This window comes from Seriola aureovittata, chromosome 12 (genome assembly GCF_021018895.1).
Source record: "Seriola aureovittata isolate HTS-2021-v1 ecotype China chromosome 12, ASM2101889v1, whole genome shotgun sequence".
Lineage (NCBI taxonomy): Eukaryota > Metazoa > Chordata > Actinopteri > Carangiformes > Carangidae > Seriola > Seriola aureovittata.
Window position 1 is genome coordinate 25,828,475 of NC_079375.1, and position 14,371 is coordinate 25,842,845.

General features: G+C 43.5%; 1 protein-coding gene across 7 annotated transcripts in view; it reads right to left on the reverse strand.

Moving 5' to 3' along the window:
* The window catches only part of dlgap1a (discs, large (Drosophila) homolog-associated protein 1a), a 70,885-nt gene extending 57,792 nt beyond the window's left edge, over positions 1 to 13,093 (reverse strand). For 5 of the 7 annotated variants that reach the window (XM_056390772.1, XM_056390770.1, XM_056390769.1 and 2 more), the window contains exon 1: positions 12,965 to 13,079. The gene's annotated coding sequence lies outside the window, so the exon portion shown is untranslated. Of the gene's footprint in view, positions 1 to 11,994; positions 12,361 to 12,964 lie in introns of those variants that run through there. The other 2 variants (XM_056390766.1, XM_056390767.1) reach the window with 2 other exon arrangements.
* Between the last annotated feature and the right edge of the window lie 1,278 nt (positions 13,094 to 14,371).

Below are 14,371 nucleotides of genomic sequence, written 5' to 3' on the forward strand. Positions count from 1 at the left end.
TTTTATTTGTTTTAATCAGGAAATATCAAACTTCAATTATCATTCCCTGGAGTCTGAAGTCAAACCCAAAAATATTTACGCAAAATTACTGTCAACCGAACACATCGGACTGTGACTGTCTACTAGGGATGCTCTGATTGATCGGCTGCTGATCATGATCAGCTGATTTTAAATAAAAATATGTGATTGGTAGATCAGGATTGATGCTCCTGGTCACCAATCACCTTCAAACCGATCAGCTGTGGTTAATACTCTGAGAGAAACACTGTGTGCAGTGTAGCTTAGCCCCGCCTCCCACCGACAGGCCGCCAAAACAAAACAACATGTCGTCCACGTGAGACTGATATAACGCACGCCATCTGCACTGCATGCCAAACCTGATCGGAATCGGACGATCTCACTTATAGATGATCGGTATCGGTATCAGCAGCAAAGAGAAAAAAAAAAAGAAAAAAAAAAGAAACGTGATCAGAGCGTCCCTACTGTCTACTGTACAATTCTCTGCTTTTATTCTGAAGGCCAGATCAAAAGCTTTTATTCTGAAGGCCAGATTAAAAGCAGCAAATAACTGATCTGAAGGCAAACGTTCAATCAGTCACTGTTTCACAAACATGTTTCTGTTGCTGTCACTCAGGAACATTCAGCTCTGGCCCCGCCCACCTGGAGTGTCATGTTAGTGATCCTGAAGCAATTAAGACGAAGCCTCATGTCGTCAATGATTCGTGACCTTTACCGTGTGAAGTAAAGGTCGTGCTGTGTTTGAAATTCATCACCAGAGGGACCTCACTGAGTTCAAAGCTTTGCACACACACACACACACACACAGTCTAAATGAAAGGTGCTTATAGAATACCAGGTATGAGTCCCCTCCCACCTGTGACATCACCTGTTTTAATCGCATGAGACTAATCAGCCAATCAGTTGAGCTTTAATTGTACAGCTGAGCATCTTTCAACAAACAGGTGTGTGTCATCAAACTGTTCCAGCCAATATCCTCCAATGAGAAGTCTCATGTGCACCTCGTGTCACACGGAATAGATGATCAGGTGGGAAGAAGAGGAAGAGGAGGAAGAGGAAGAAAAGGAAGAGGAGGAGGAGGAAGCCTCTGCGCCGGCGTACATACGTCTTATTTTCATGGACACGATATCTCAGAAACGCTTTGAGGGAACAAATTTGGCAAAAACATTCACTAGGACTCAAGGATGAACTGATTAGATTTTGGGGGTCAAAGGTCAAGGTCAGAGTGACCTCACAGAACATGATTCTGGCCTTGTGAATGCAATATTTCCAGAAAACTTTCACAAAAATGTTTAATATTTTCTATGACTGTGGATGAACAGGGATGTGACCTGGAACTAGTCTGAGTGGCGGAGGGATACGACCACGAGGAGGAGGTTCTATTATGATTGTTTTGTTTTTTTTGCGATAGCCATTCAGTGCATCTACATTTCTCTTTAACCCGCGTGATTCACAGGAAATGCTCCAGAACGTAGTCCAGAGTAAATCTATCTCTTTTATTTCAGAGCAGGCTGATTGTTCACCGCTCTGTCTGCACCAGGTCAGAGCTGGACGTAGCTGCTGCTGCTGATTTGCATTAAAAGCATTCAACTAGAGAAACACAAGGTGGCTTTTATTTTGAAGAAGCCACAGGAAATGCAATGACTTTGTCATCCACAGTACAATGAGCATATCAGCGTGCAGCAGAGGTCTGCAGGAGACATGATGGCTAAAGCACAAGAGAAGGTATCGAGTCATATTGACATTTAAGGTCTATTGATTAATTTCCAAACGTCAATCTTGCATTGAGTAACAGAAGAAGTCATTCCACCTTAAAAGTGCTCAGTGAATTAAATGGATAAATTATTCAAAACACAAACTACTTGTGTTCCTTCACCTGCGATCAAACCGTTCATGACAGCTGATCATGTGACTGATCCATGTGAACTTGTCACCGTGGGAACAGTGACCCATCACCTTAGAAACGAGAGACAACAAATAGCACTACAGCTCTGACCACCATATATATATATATATATATATATGAAATATATAGTGTCATATACTACGTGTCCTATTACCATCGGTTTTGAAGCGAGAATCGATTCCTGAGCCCAAGAATCAAAATGGAATCATGTACAATCATGTAGATTTTCCTGGACAAGAATAAAGATTATTTATCAGCAGTGATCTCACACATGAACATGACGTCTCTCTTTTTTTTTCTGTGTGAATGAAGCTTTAAAAGGATTTTTTGGGGGTTTTTTTAATGCTAAAACACGACCTGATGAAACTCTGGCGCTGGTGTTTCCCTCCCTCTGCAGCTCCGGCTCTTCCTCCTGAAGCTCCCTGCTCTCATTATCCACAGCCACATGGCCGCCATGCACGGCTCTGTAATCGCATCTGAAGTTACACAATGTGTCAACACTGTAGGCAAGCAGACACTCTGCAGGACTTATACAGCAGCTCATGTGGAAAAGCTGCGTTCCATCTCCTCCACTCCCCCTGCGCTAACAGATGCTATAGACTGCGCGCGGTGTTTATAGAGGATCTTTGTTGAGAGTCTGATTTGTTTCCGAGTGTTCCTGTAATCACACGGAGCCTCCTGTCAATCCAACATGTCCTCTGAGCAGCAGCGTTAGGACTCTGTGTGCTGAGGAGGCAAAATCTTTCAACTCTGTCAGCTGCGAGCGCTCCTGAGCAGATTAACTGCTGCGCTGGCTGTCACGTACCTCCACACACACACTTCCCCTCGCTGCCTCAAACCAATAACTTCCAACCGACAGTTAATCACCTGCTTTTCTTCAGGTGCTTCTGGGTTGAGTTTTTCTTTTTTTTGTGTGTCTCTCTGCAACGTTGGCTTCTCGATAAAGTCTTACGGCTCCGTGTTTAAACTGAGCTGAAAACACAGGGAAGTAAAAGCCAACATGCAGCGTTGGCTTTAACCCTCCGAGGTAATTACTCTGCATTATGCTCTGGTTATTACCGGACCTGGGCCGACACATCACCATACGTCCTGCCACATGTCTCTCCTATATCTTTGCAGTTTCGCTGTCTGTCTGTCCTGCTGCTGAGTTCCATTTTTAATGAATTAATATTATTATAATTTTTAATGAAGATAGCAACATCTTTTGTGATTTTTATTTTCTCCCAAAGTTTCATTGAAAAAAAAAAAATTCTAAAAACATCACATCGCAATTTTTAAGAAAAGCTGCCGCAAATATTTTAGCCGAAACAATCCCCCCCAAAAAAAAAATCCTGGAGGGTCTGACTCGTTAACGTTAACTAAAAATAATTTATTTCACTGAGCAGCTCAGATACAATAATCGTTTCCTCTTGATTATCTTGTTTTTATAATCGTTGGAGGAAAAATCGCAGCCCTGCTCTCACTTCCTGTTCAGTTTACAAGGGGCTTTATCAACAGTCACAAACATAAATACCTCAGGCAGCTGGATAGACTTACAACCAATCAGAGCAATGAACTTACAACCAATCAGAGCAATGACACGTGTCGTAGTACGGCAAACACATCTGTCTAATCAATAACACTGATAACACTGTGGGCTCATGAGCTCACTGATTGGTCTGGTTCAAAGGCAACAGACTGGACAAGATCCAAAAGGTAACACACACACACACACACACACACACACACCTCAGTGAATGCATCCCGGGGGAGGGGGCGGAGCCTGCTGCTGGCTCACGTCTCCCTGTGGGACCAGCACAAACATCAGCTCTGCGCCTAAAAATATCGTCCTGATCCCGAACCGTGAGCGTCTGAACGCTCATCAGCTCACTTCCTGTTCACTCGTTTACTGAGCTGCTTCTGATGTGGCTGGAAATATTCATTCAGATTATATGTATCTACTGAGGCAGAGATGCTGTTGGCAAGCACCTACTGTCAGGGAACCCTCTCTCTCTCTCTCTCACTCACACACACACACACACACACACACACACACACACACACACACACACACACACACACACACACACACACACACACACACACACACACACACGGTATCCTTATCCCCTCTCCCTAACCTGAACCATCACAACTCACTGCCTAACCGTTACCTTACCCAAAACCTACTAACTAACTAATCCAGACTCTAAATGCAAATTACACATGTACATGTTATTTTTAGCCAATCTGACTGTGACAGATGGGTTTGCTGTCTCTGTGTGTGTGTGTGTGGGTGTGTGTGTGTGAGTGTGAGAGAGAGAGAGAGAGAGAGATAGAAAGAGAGAGAGAGAGAGAGGCATCCATTGAAAATAGTAAAATATTTTTGTTTAACCGCCATATTATTTACAGCAGTTAAACATTTATGTTTATGTTAAATATTTATGTCATTTTGTTTGTTTACACACGTTATTTATATGATTTATTTTCTTTGGCTCTATGCAGGACGTAGGAACCGAGTTTGCGCCTGTGTTGCACAGGGACACTTTAAGCTGTAACAGTTTGCTTCAGAGAAACACATGAAGATGAACAAAAGTTACTTTGTTCTCCGTTAAAGTTTAATTGAAAAGGCGACACACTTCCTGTTTATTTACGTTTGTTGATCAGTCCCTTGATGATGTCACCAAACTCACTTCCTTGTTTCTTGTTGTGAAGCTGTTTTTCTCAGCTCTCTCCATGACAGACTCTTCAGTGATGATCGGATCTTCAAGCTCTTCAAACGTAGATAAATAAACGTGATCATGTGACTGTAGATATTTTATTTCCTCTGGAGAATAAATGTAGTGGAGCGTCGCTGCGGAGGCTCCGGCAGCTCTACACCTGTGGTTCCTCCACCATGTTGCAGCGCCACAAAACTATTTAACCCTTTAACGTAAGACACGTTTGAACGTCTTCACTCGGTCTTTAACAGTGATGTCACACACGTCTGCAGCTTCACCACATGCTTCAATACCACAAACAAGGAAGTGAGTTTGGTGACATCATCATGGATTTGATCAGGGACTGCTGTGATTGGTTCAACTCAAGGGAAACTCTGACGATGCGGAAAAGTTGCAATGATACAAAAATACAAGGTCACACAGAATTCACATGGATTGGTTGAATTTGCGTTAATTTTCGCGACTTCCTGGAGGGACTGACAGGTGACCCAGTTCCGTCTCCATGACGCTCTGCTACTCTTCATCATCACCTTCACACTGGATCAGCTGATCCACAGACATATGACTGACATGAACCTTGTGTCCTGCTCGCCAGGTGAACTCACAGCTTCTCCCTCCAAACTTCAGTCTTAACTTTTACCAGTTGCTTCCAGTGAAGGTTTCATTATTTTGTTTTACTCACCAGCATCACGTCATGTCTTCCCTCACTGGAGAGTCACTGTAGGAGCAGTTAGTGGCGGTCGTGTCGGTCTGTGTCAGCAGTGTGTAGTAGTAAATGATGAAGTATTAAGTCGTGTGTATTTCCTGTAACTGACTCTCAGTCGCTTCATGTATCTGATTGATGTTTCACCTGTGTGTTACAGACTGCACTGATCACCAGGAGAAACAGATTGATTAGTTTTAATGTGCTGACTCTGAACTCACTGGTTGAATAATGAAAAATAAAAAATCCACATGATAATAATGATTAACGCCATATTTCCCCAAACTGAGCTAAAGTTTCCCTCCAGAATAATAATGATATCTGCAGCTCAGCCGCTCGCTGACTGCTGTCCACACGAGAACAACTACGTGTTGAATGGAGCTGCATTAAAACACAGTGAGGATGATGATGATGAGGATGATGATGACAACAGAGAGCAGGTGCAACAGCTCCATCCCTCACTCTTCCTCCTCTCCCTCTCTCTCTCTCTCTCTCTCACTACACAAGAAGAAAACCCGTTTCCACGTGTGAAAACAAAGTGAACAAAACAAATGAAATTCATGATTAAAAATTGATTTAAGTCAGTTGTACAAAACCACCACCAGATGTTGGGGGGGGGGGGGGGGCATAATTTAATCTCTAGTATCTATTTGCTGCTTGACTTCACACTTCTTGAGCTTTTGTCCATTGGCTGTACTGAGAAAGACACGAGTATGTGTGAAGCTCTGCAGCTTTAACCCTCCTGATGAAAGACATGAAGTCAGAGCGCTTCACTGCAGCAGAGAGTCACTCGTCAGGACGAAGCTCACACTCACAAATAATGTTCTACATCATAAAATCAAGTGCTTAAAAATGTGATTGTGAAAATTTATATTTCATAGTGAAGAAAAACGTGACGTATAGATGCACCAGAATGACATAATAACGTGACATAATGACATAATGATATAAAAACAGATGTTGATATAAAAGCTGATGTTGATATTAAAGCAGATGTTTGTATTAAAGCAGATGTTGATACAAAACCAGATGTTTGTATTAAAGCAGATGTTGATACAAAAACAGATGTTGATATTAAAGCAGATGTTTGTATAAAACAGATGTTTATATTAAAGCAGAGGTTTGTATTAAAGCAGATGTTGGTATTAAAGCAGATGTTGATATTAAACCAGATGTTTGTATTAAAGCAGATGTTGATACAAAAACAGATGTTGATATTAAAGCAGATGTTTGTATAAAACAGATGTTTATATTAAAGCAGATGTTGATATTAAAACAGATGTTGATATAAAAACAGATGTTGATATTAAAGCAGATGTTGATAATAAAGCAGGTGTTGATGTTAAAGCAGATGTTGATGTTAAAGCAGATGCTGATAATAAAGCAGATGTTGATAATAAAGCAGATGTTGATATTAAAGCAGATGTTAATAACAAAGCAGATGTTGATATTAAAGCAGATGCTGATAATAAAGCAGATGTTGATGTTAAAGCAGATGCTGATAATGAAGCAGATGTTGATATTAAAGCAGATGTTGGTATGGTGTGTGATGAAGCAGTGTCTGTGGTCGGTTCTGACGGAGCTGACGGAGGCAGAAGTGGATGAACTGTATGAAAGCTGCTGCTGGTTCCACAGCAGGAGGTTCTGTATAATTCATCACAGAACACTAAAATACCTCCACTTAAGTGTGGAAACAGCGGAGGGGAGGGAGGTGGCTGCAGAGACGGGGGGGGGGGGGCAGTTCAACAGTGGGGGCGACGTTTCACCACGCCCCTAGCTGTATTTATTTATTTATTCATTTATTTAATTTTGATTAAAATGGCCTCCCATAGTAACCAGGTGATGGAAACGGCAGGCGGCTGAAATGAGGACGAAAGTTCCTCCTTCCTTAATACAAACAACCTCCCGCCTCACATCAGCACCAGCAGTGACTCGTGTTTTAGGTTCATGAATTACTGATCTACTCATCACAGCGCTCTTACAGGTAAGCCAGTGTTTTAACTGGGCTGCTCTGCTGGGGGGGGGGCTCTCTCTATCTCTATCTCCGACACTGTGGGCGATCTGTGATGATGTAAACCTCAACACTCTGGTCCATTCAGTGTTTTACAACATAACTAAACTGTTCCTGCTCCAAACAGTCTGACTCATTAACCACCACCTGACCCTGAACACAGTCTCACTTACAGACTGTTGCAGACTGTTTTTCCTTGTTCGTTTTCAGAGACATTTCCTGGAGATTTCACTTTTGGGAAGCACAGGCCTAAAACTCCATCACACAGTAATTCAGTGAGTGCATGAACATCACACGTCGAGTGGAAGTGACAGCGGAGGAGTAACGGGCCGCTCAGACACAACTCGTCACGTCATATTCTAAGTGTCGAGCCGCTCATTGTGTTTCACACGAGATGTGTTGTCTAGGCAGTGCATCAAAACCCAGAGCTGCGAACGCACCAACAGGAATTCTCTCTGACACGGCGAGTGACTCATCCAGCAGCTAATGTAGTGAAACAGTCAGGAAGGTCAGAGACGAACTGTTCTCTCAAACTGCAGCAAAGAGCTGAAACACAGAGCAGATTCATCAGCACCACCGTCTCCTCCATGTTGTCTCTGAACACACAGAGGACCGTGACGGTAAGACGTCTTTACCTTCCTTCATGGTGCGACAGGCTGCCTCTGAGGTCAGCTGCAGTCATACAGGTGATGTGTGAGAGACATTAAACAACTGGCTGTTAGAATTAACACGCAACAGCTGATGGAAACAACTTCTGTGAACAGACGTGTTTCAAACTGGGAAAGATATGATTTGCTCCTGATCAGTGTTGTGAAGTGTCTGAACCAAGCATCAACCTCCGAGGCTGAAACATGAAGCATCAACATGAAGAACCAGGAGCTGCAGTTCCTCTAACGACCACTAGAGTCTGGCTCCAACAGTGAGTCAGTCCCCATAGACTCCCATGTTAAAATGTCCAACTTTACAGCAGAAATAACATGTTTACAGCCTGGTACAAAAACTGTTTTGGTCTCTAGAGCTAATTTCCTCCTTCATGACACCTGTTTATATAACTCACCTTTTTATACAACTCACCTGTTTACATTTTATTAAGGACTAAAGTTATGGATGATTGAGGGCGTGGCCTCTTTGAGTGACAGGTGGGTGAGGGTATAATCGCCACAAACCGTCATGAACCAAAGTCTCAGCTCCACACAGGCTCCTCCTCTTTGACTGTTTTTAGATTAGCTGGGAGTTAGGGGGCGGAGTCAGACACTGCCAAGATGGCGAAGGTGGAGCAGCTCACTCTAAGCTTCAGAAACCTGTGGGTGACGTCACAGAAGCTACATCCAGTTTTATTTATATGTTGTTTGACTTTCTGTTTTCAGTTCCAGTTTTAATTCATCTTTAAAGCAGCTTTGCTCGTTTAGTTTAATTTAGTTTAGTTTTTTTTTTTTTTAAATGTTTAGTTTAGTTTTTATCAGTTTCAGTGTCAGTTTTAGTTTTTTGTTATATGTGGTATTTGTCAGGGTGATATTCAAAAAGGCTAGAAAAAGTATTGCGTAATAAAAACTCAACAGAACATCAAGCCATTTTATAAATGTGTTCACAGATGAACTACATCCACAACAGACAACTATAACACATGTGTGTTTGACATAAAAATATCTAGACATTTTCTCTATAATTTGAGCTTATCTAAGTTTTGTAAACGCAGAATACAATTTCAGTTATTTATGGTTTTTATGTTTTTTTGTTTTTTTTAAATAAATTTTCATTTTTATTTCAGTCAACAAAATGTTTTTTTCACATCTAGTTTTCATTGTTTCATTAGTTTTAGTTAACGCATCAACACATGTAGTGAAGAAAGACCCTTGCGTTATGGTCAAAAACATGTTTGGTGAGGTCACAGTGACCTTTGACCTTTGACCGCCAAATTCTAATGAGTTCATGTTCGAGTGCAGGTGAAGTTTGTGTCGGATGTAATGAAACCCTTCAGGGTTCAGCAGGATGAGAAGGACGGAGGAGCACAGCTGCTGTCAGTGCAGAGACACAATGATCTTTTCATTTATCCACTGGAGCAAAATGTTTTTATGAACGATGTAGAATCCTCATTAGTCTGCTGCAGTTATTCACCGGTAACTTCATGAATCAGTGTTTTACTTTTAGAGCCTGAGCTCTGCTTCTTACTGTGTATTCAGTGTAAAATGGTTCTTTTGAAAAAGGTCGGGCAGGTAATTGAATGTATCAGCATCATGACGAACTGACCTAATTTCAGTCACGTTGATCTGCTCAATAAATTCCCAAAGTTCAACAATGACAATGACTGAAAACACACAGCCTCCGCTTTCATCTGAGTGGAGCCGGTCACGAAAACAGCAAATCAACTCAACACTGCAAAACACTGAAACACATGCAAACACACACTGCTGGTGATCTACTGATGTAACATGAAGGCTGTGTTTCTGCTGTTTCTGCACAATCATTGCAACTAAAGACACAGAAGCTTCACTGCTTCAACCGCAGCTTCCCAGAGACGTGAGTGAAGAGTTCACAAACCAGTGTTTCAGATTCACTCACGTGTTCCTCAGTCTGGACTTCCTGGATTGTATTTCATGTCTCACTGGAGCCTGAAGCTACAAACCAACACAGTCCCTTTCATTGTTTTAACGCAGGACTGCATCAGAACAACGCTGCCCTTGGTTTGACCTACATGCATGAAACTCGGTTGGCAAGTGAAACATGCCAAGACTTACCAAAAAAAAAGCCTCTTGCACGCACAGTCTCGACCCAACAGGAAGTCTGCCATTTTCAATTTCCTTGCCATTTGCAGGCATTAGAATTAAACAAACTCCTCCTAGAGAGTTGCTAATATTTGGTAAATCTCATTTTTAAGACCTTAGCGATGTTAAATCTCGAAGCTTTTGAGTTTTTGTTGGAGGACCTGCCCGTGGCGCTGCGGCGAATCTCGATGTTTCGCCATGAAAAATCAATTTACTCGTAATCCGACACGCATGATCCAAACTGCCCCAAACTTTATATGTTTGATAAGAGAGAATGAGGGGAGAAGAAGAAGAAGAAGAGAATTCATATAAAAATGCAGTACATCCCGACTGCCGCCACACAGTTCGAGCAGGACGCTACGACGCGCAGCTGCATTTACAGGCTTCCTGTGAGGCTCAACGCTGCAGCTTTAACTTGCTGTTATAACATAATTAACAACAAAACAAGGAGTAATCATTCTGTCACTGGGCTAGCAGCTACAACACAGAAACATGTGGAGGAAACGCTGCACAATCATTGGCTGTCAGGCGGCCAATAGATCCCTGCACAGCCTTCCTACGGAGAGAAACGTTAGAGACGAGCAGCGAGGGTTCAGCTCTCTTCGGCGCCGACCGACCATCTCCATCTGCATTTACCAGTGAGTCTGACCGAGCTGCAGTAGCAGGTTACGACCCGTCACCTGTGGGTGGCCTGACCGTGCATCACTCAGGAAACCAGTCAGCCAATCAGAAGACACCGACACAAAACGCCCTGATCTCGCTGGAGCTCCAGAGAGAAGCCTGAGAGAGGAGATGGTTTAAATAAATCTTCTTATGGATCAACACGTCGAAATAAAAACACAGAAGAAGAAGAAAACATGGAGCTTTAAAAAGCAAACCGCCTTCTGAGAGTAAATGTCAGACAGCATCTTCCACAGAGCTCGCTGTGACTGTTTTCTTTGGACCGTCTTTGTACCTGTGTGGGTTTTTCTCGCCTGCTGTGAGTGGGCGTGTCCTTATTTCCTGTCTACGGTGGCCCTGTGGTGCCATTTTATTATTACGATTGAATAATAAATACTAATGCAAAAGAAATTGACTTTACACAAAAATGATACCACCCCCACCCCCGCCACGAAGTGATTTATCATTTCATGTAGAAATGGATAACAAGACTAGAGATTGACCGATATGTCATTTCCAGGGCTGATTATTATTATTATCGATGATCAAGGAGACCGATAACAGATATTTGGAAACGATACGACGACACAGAACTACTGCTGTATAAAGGACACTCAGGTGTTTCTATTATTTTGTCCACCCCAGTTCTATCAGTGAATCCAGGTAAATATCAGAAACACCTCCAAACACTACATCCTCTATAATGATCATCAACAACTGTCGGAAACGATTTTAATAAAAACATTATCAGCTTCATGGAGGAGGATTTACTGCAGGACTGTTGTATCAGACTCCATCAGGTTGATCTACATGTTCCTAATAAACTGATCAGTGTATCAGTCATTATCAGCTGTGTGCACAGACTGTAAAGAGCCTGACTGGAGTTAACTGGTTGATATAGGTGCTGTTCTCACCTGTGAACTGCTTCACCTGGTGACCTAAAGATGCTCTTTGATTTATTAATTTTATCATTTATTATTATCATTATCACCGAATAAGATGTTTGACCCCTCACCTTTTAAAATGTAACATGTTTACTCATATTTTATTTAATTGGTTAAAAAGACGATACCAACAATCGGAAAACGCTGTTATAATGTTGTATAGGAGCCGCACGGGGACAGACCCTACTGAAGGTGGTGTACAGTAACAGATGCATCTCTCCGTGCAGTGGAGTGGGTTTATAATAATGGAGAGGACTCCTCTCAGAACCGACTCTCTGCCCACTCTCTTACCAGTTTGTCTTCTTGAATTAGAAACATGCGGGATCTGCGTGTCCTCTCATCCTCCGCCACAGGCGACAACTGACGCTGGCTCCTCCGAGCTCACAACTTCTCAGTGGAGCGGAAGATTCCGCGCACGTCCCCGCCGAAAACACACCGCACTACACGCAGCAGCGCGGGGCGAGCCTGTTCTATCTCATCTCAGGGGCTGATATGCTAATTATCTGCCGGTACCGCAGCTGGATGAGCTTCTGTTTGCTCCATGGCAACCCTGCATCCAGCTGTGCCGTATATGCACATTCAATCCGACGGCATCCAGGAGGCGTCGGTGCGACACGCAGCGGATGTCACATCACATTTCAGACCGCTCACGGTGCGGCTGTGAAGCTGCTGCCACAAACCCTGAATCTCCTCAATCTCAGGCGGTTATTCACCAGAGGAACCCCCGCCACCACCACCACCCCCCTCCCTGACAACACCACCGCGCCTCCGCTGAGCGCGCCTCGGCTCCCCCGTGTGAGACGCGCGGTGCCTGGGCGGCAGCGGCGTCAGTCAAGCCGCAAACTTTGCCCGGTATCGGGGTTTGGGGGTCGGCGGCGCGCGGATCACCTCCGGGGAGCTGCTCCGGGATTTTTGAGGCATTTCGTGACGTTACACTTGAAAACGTGAGCGATGCCACATGAAAGTGAAGGGCGACAGCGGCGTGACTCTCCCCCACGCTGCTGCCGCCGCCGCCGCCGCTGCCGCTGCTCCGTTAACGGCAATGCAGCTGAGAGCATCACGAACGTGCAGCACACACGGCAGTTAACGGCGGCTGTCAACCCGCGCAAAATAAAACACACCGTTTCCCCGGCGGTGGTCCCTCTGACAGATGTGTGTGTGAGTCACTGGTCAACAGGCAGCGGTCCTATTCAATATAAGCTGTTGAATCCTCACGCGCTCCGACGTTACCGGAGAAACAGAAGGTTTAAACCGGGCTTACCTGTAGCGGCTCCTCACACCATCGCCGCGCGGAGGCACCGGCTGCTAAATCCAAAAGCACGTCCGTTACTGGAAGCGCGAGGCGATGACTACAGAGAGTCACTGCTGGAATGTATGTGTGTGTGTGTGTTGTGTGTGTGTGTGTGTGTGTGTGTGTGTGTGTGTGTTTGTGCATGTGCGCGTGCATGTGTGTGAATGTGGGGGCATCAAGTGGCGCAAGCCTGCGGTCCGTGAACTGCGGCAAGTTACTTAGGCTGACACCGGAAACCAGGCGAGCTTGCTCTACAGAATAAAAGCACACAGACCTTTCTTGGAAAAACTAAATATATTTTTTTTTTAAATAAAAAATTTTAAAAAGTGAGCTGATGGATTTATAAATAATGTACGTTTAACAAACACAGAAGTTATTTAATATATAGAGTTAAATCTTTGGACAAAACATTTAGGACGGGGACGTTTTAAATTTTAGAAACGTGTCTTCCAGCCAGAGGAGGACATGTAACCGAGAAGTATAAATACACATCAGCACCTCTCACACCTTGATAGAAATGAAAGAAAAGTGTGGTTATACAAGATTAATAATTTAAATGTAAATGATGTACAGATTAATCAATCTAGGACAGATGAACCTGCGGAGGCCCCACCCCCTCTGCGCTGAGCAACACCTCAGCTTCATTAGCCTGCACCTTAAATCAGCAACACCCTCCCTCAACACTACCTGCTCCAGGTCTGCTTTAGTAAATACATGACTTTATTTCTGACGCCCAGACACATTATGATTATAATATGGACTTAATTTTGAAGCAGAAACAGGAAGTAGCATATTTCTACCGTGCACTTCACTCAGTCAATTCACACAACAGAGAGGGAGAGCAACGTTTCAAACGTCACTTCTAAGACCAGGGATGGAATAATATTCATTTATCTCAGTTCATGTATTCAAGAGCAAGAGGGGGAAATCACAACAACAAGTGGTGAAGGTAAACTGGTCATTTCATCACAAACATGAACTTACAAATTGAACAAACCCGACCAGGAAGATCGGAGAAGGAAACATCATCAAATATCAGACAAACGACAAAACCGACAAAACCAGGGTCTGAAAATGAAGGCAACTCATCGGCGTGCCAGGTCATTGATTAAAACCGTGACCCACTGAGAGAGCTGGTAGCACCGGTGCAGTCAGTGAAAAAGTCCATCTGGAGCGGAGAAAGTTTCATGCTTTAGTCCTAAAATGCAGGATAACCTTCATATACAAGCTCATCAGCTGATATAGTTCAGCCCGTTAGAAGATAAAAGTCACATTTCTCTACATGTGAGAAACTTTATGTCAGCGTTTATCCAGGCAGCTCGCTTCTTATGAACCCGGTCTCCGACTCCCGCCTCCAGACATTTAATATCACGTTCA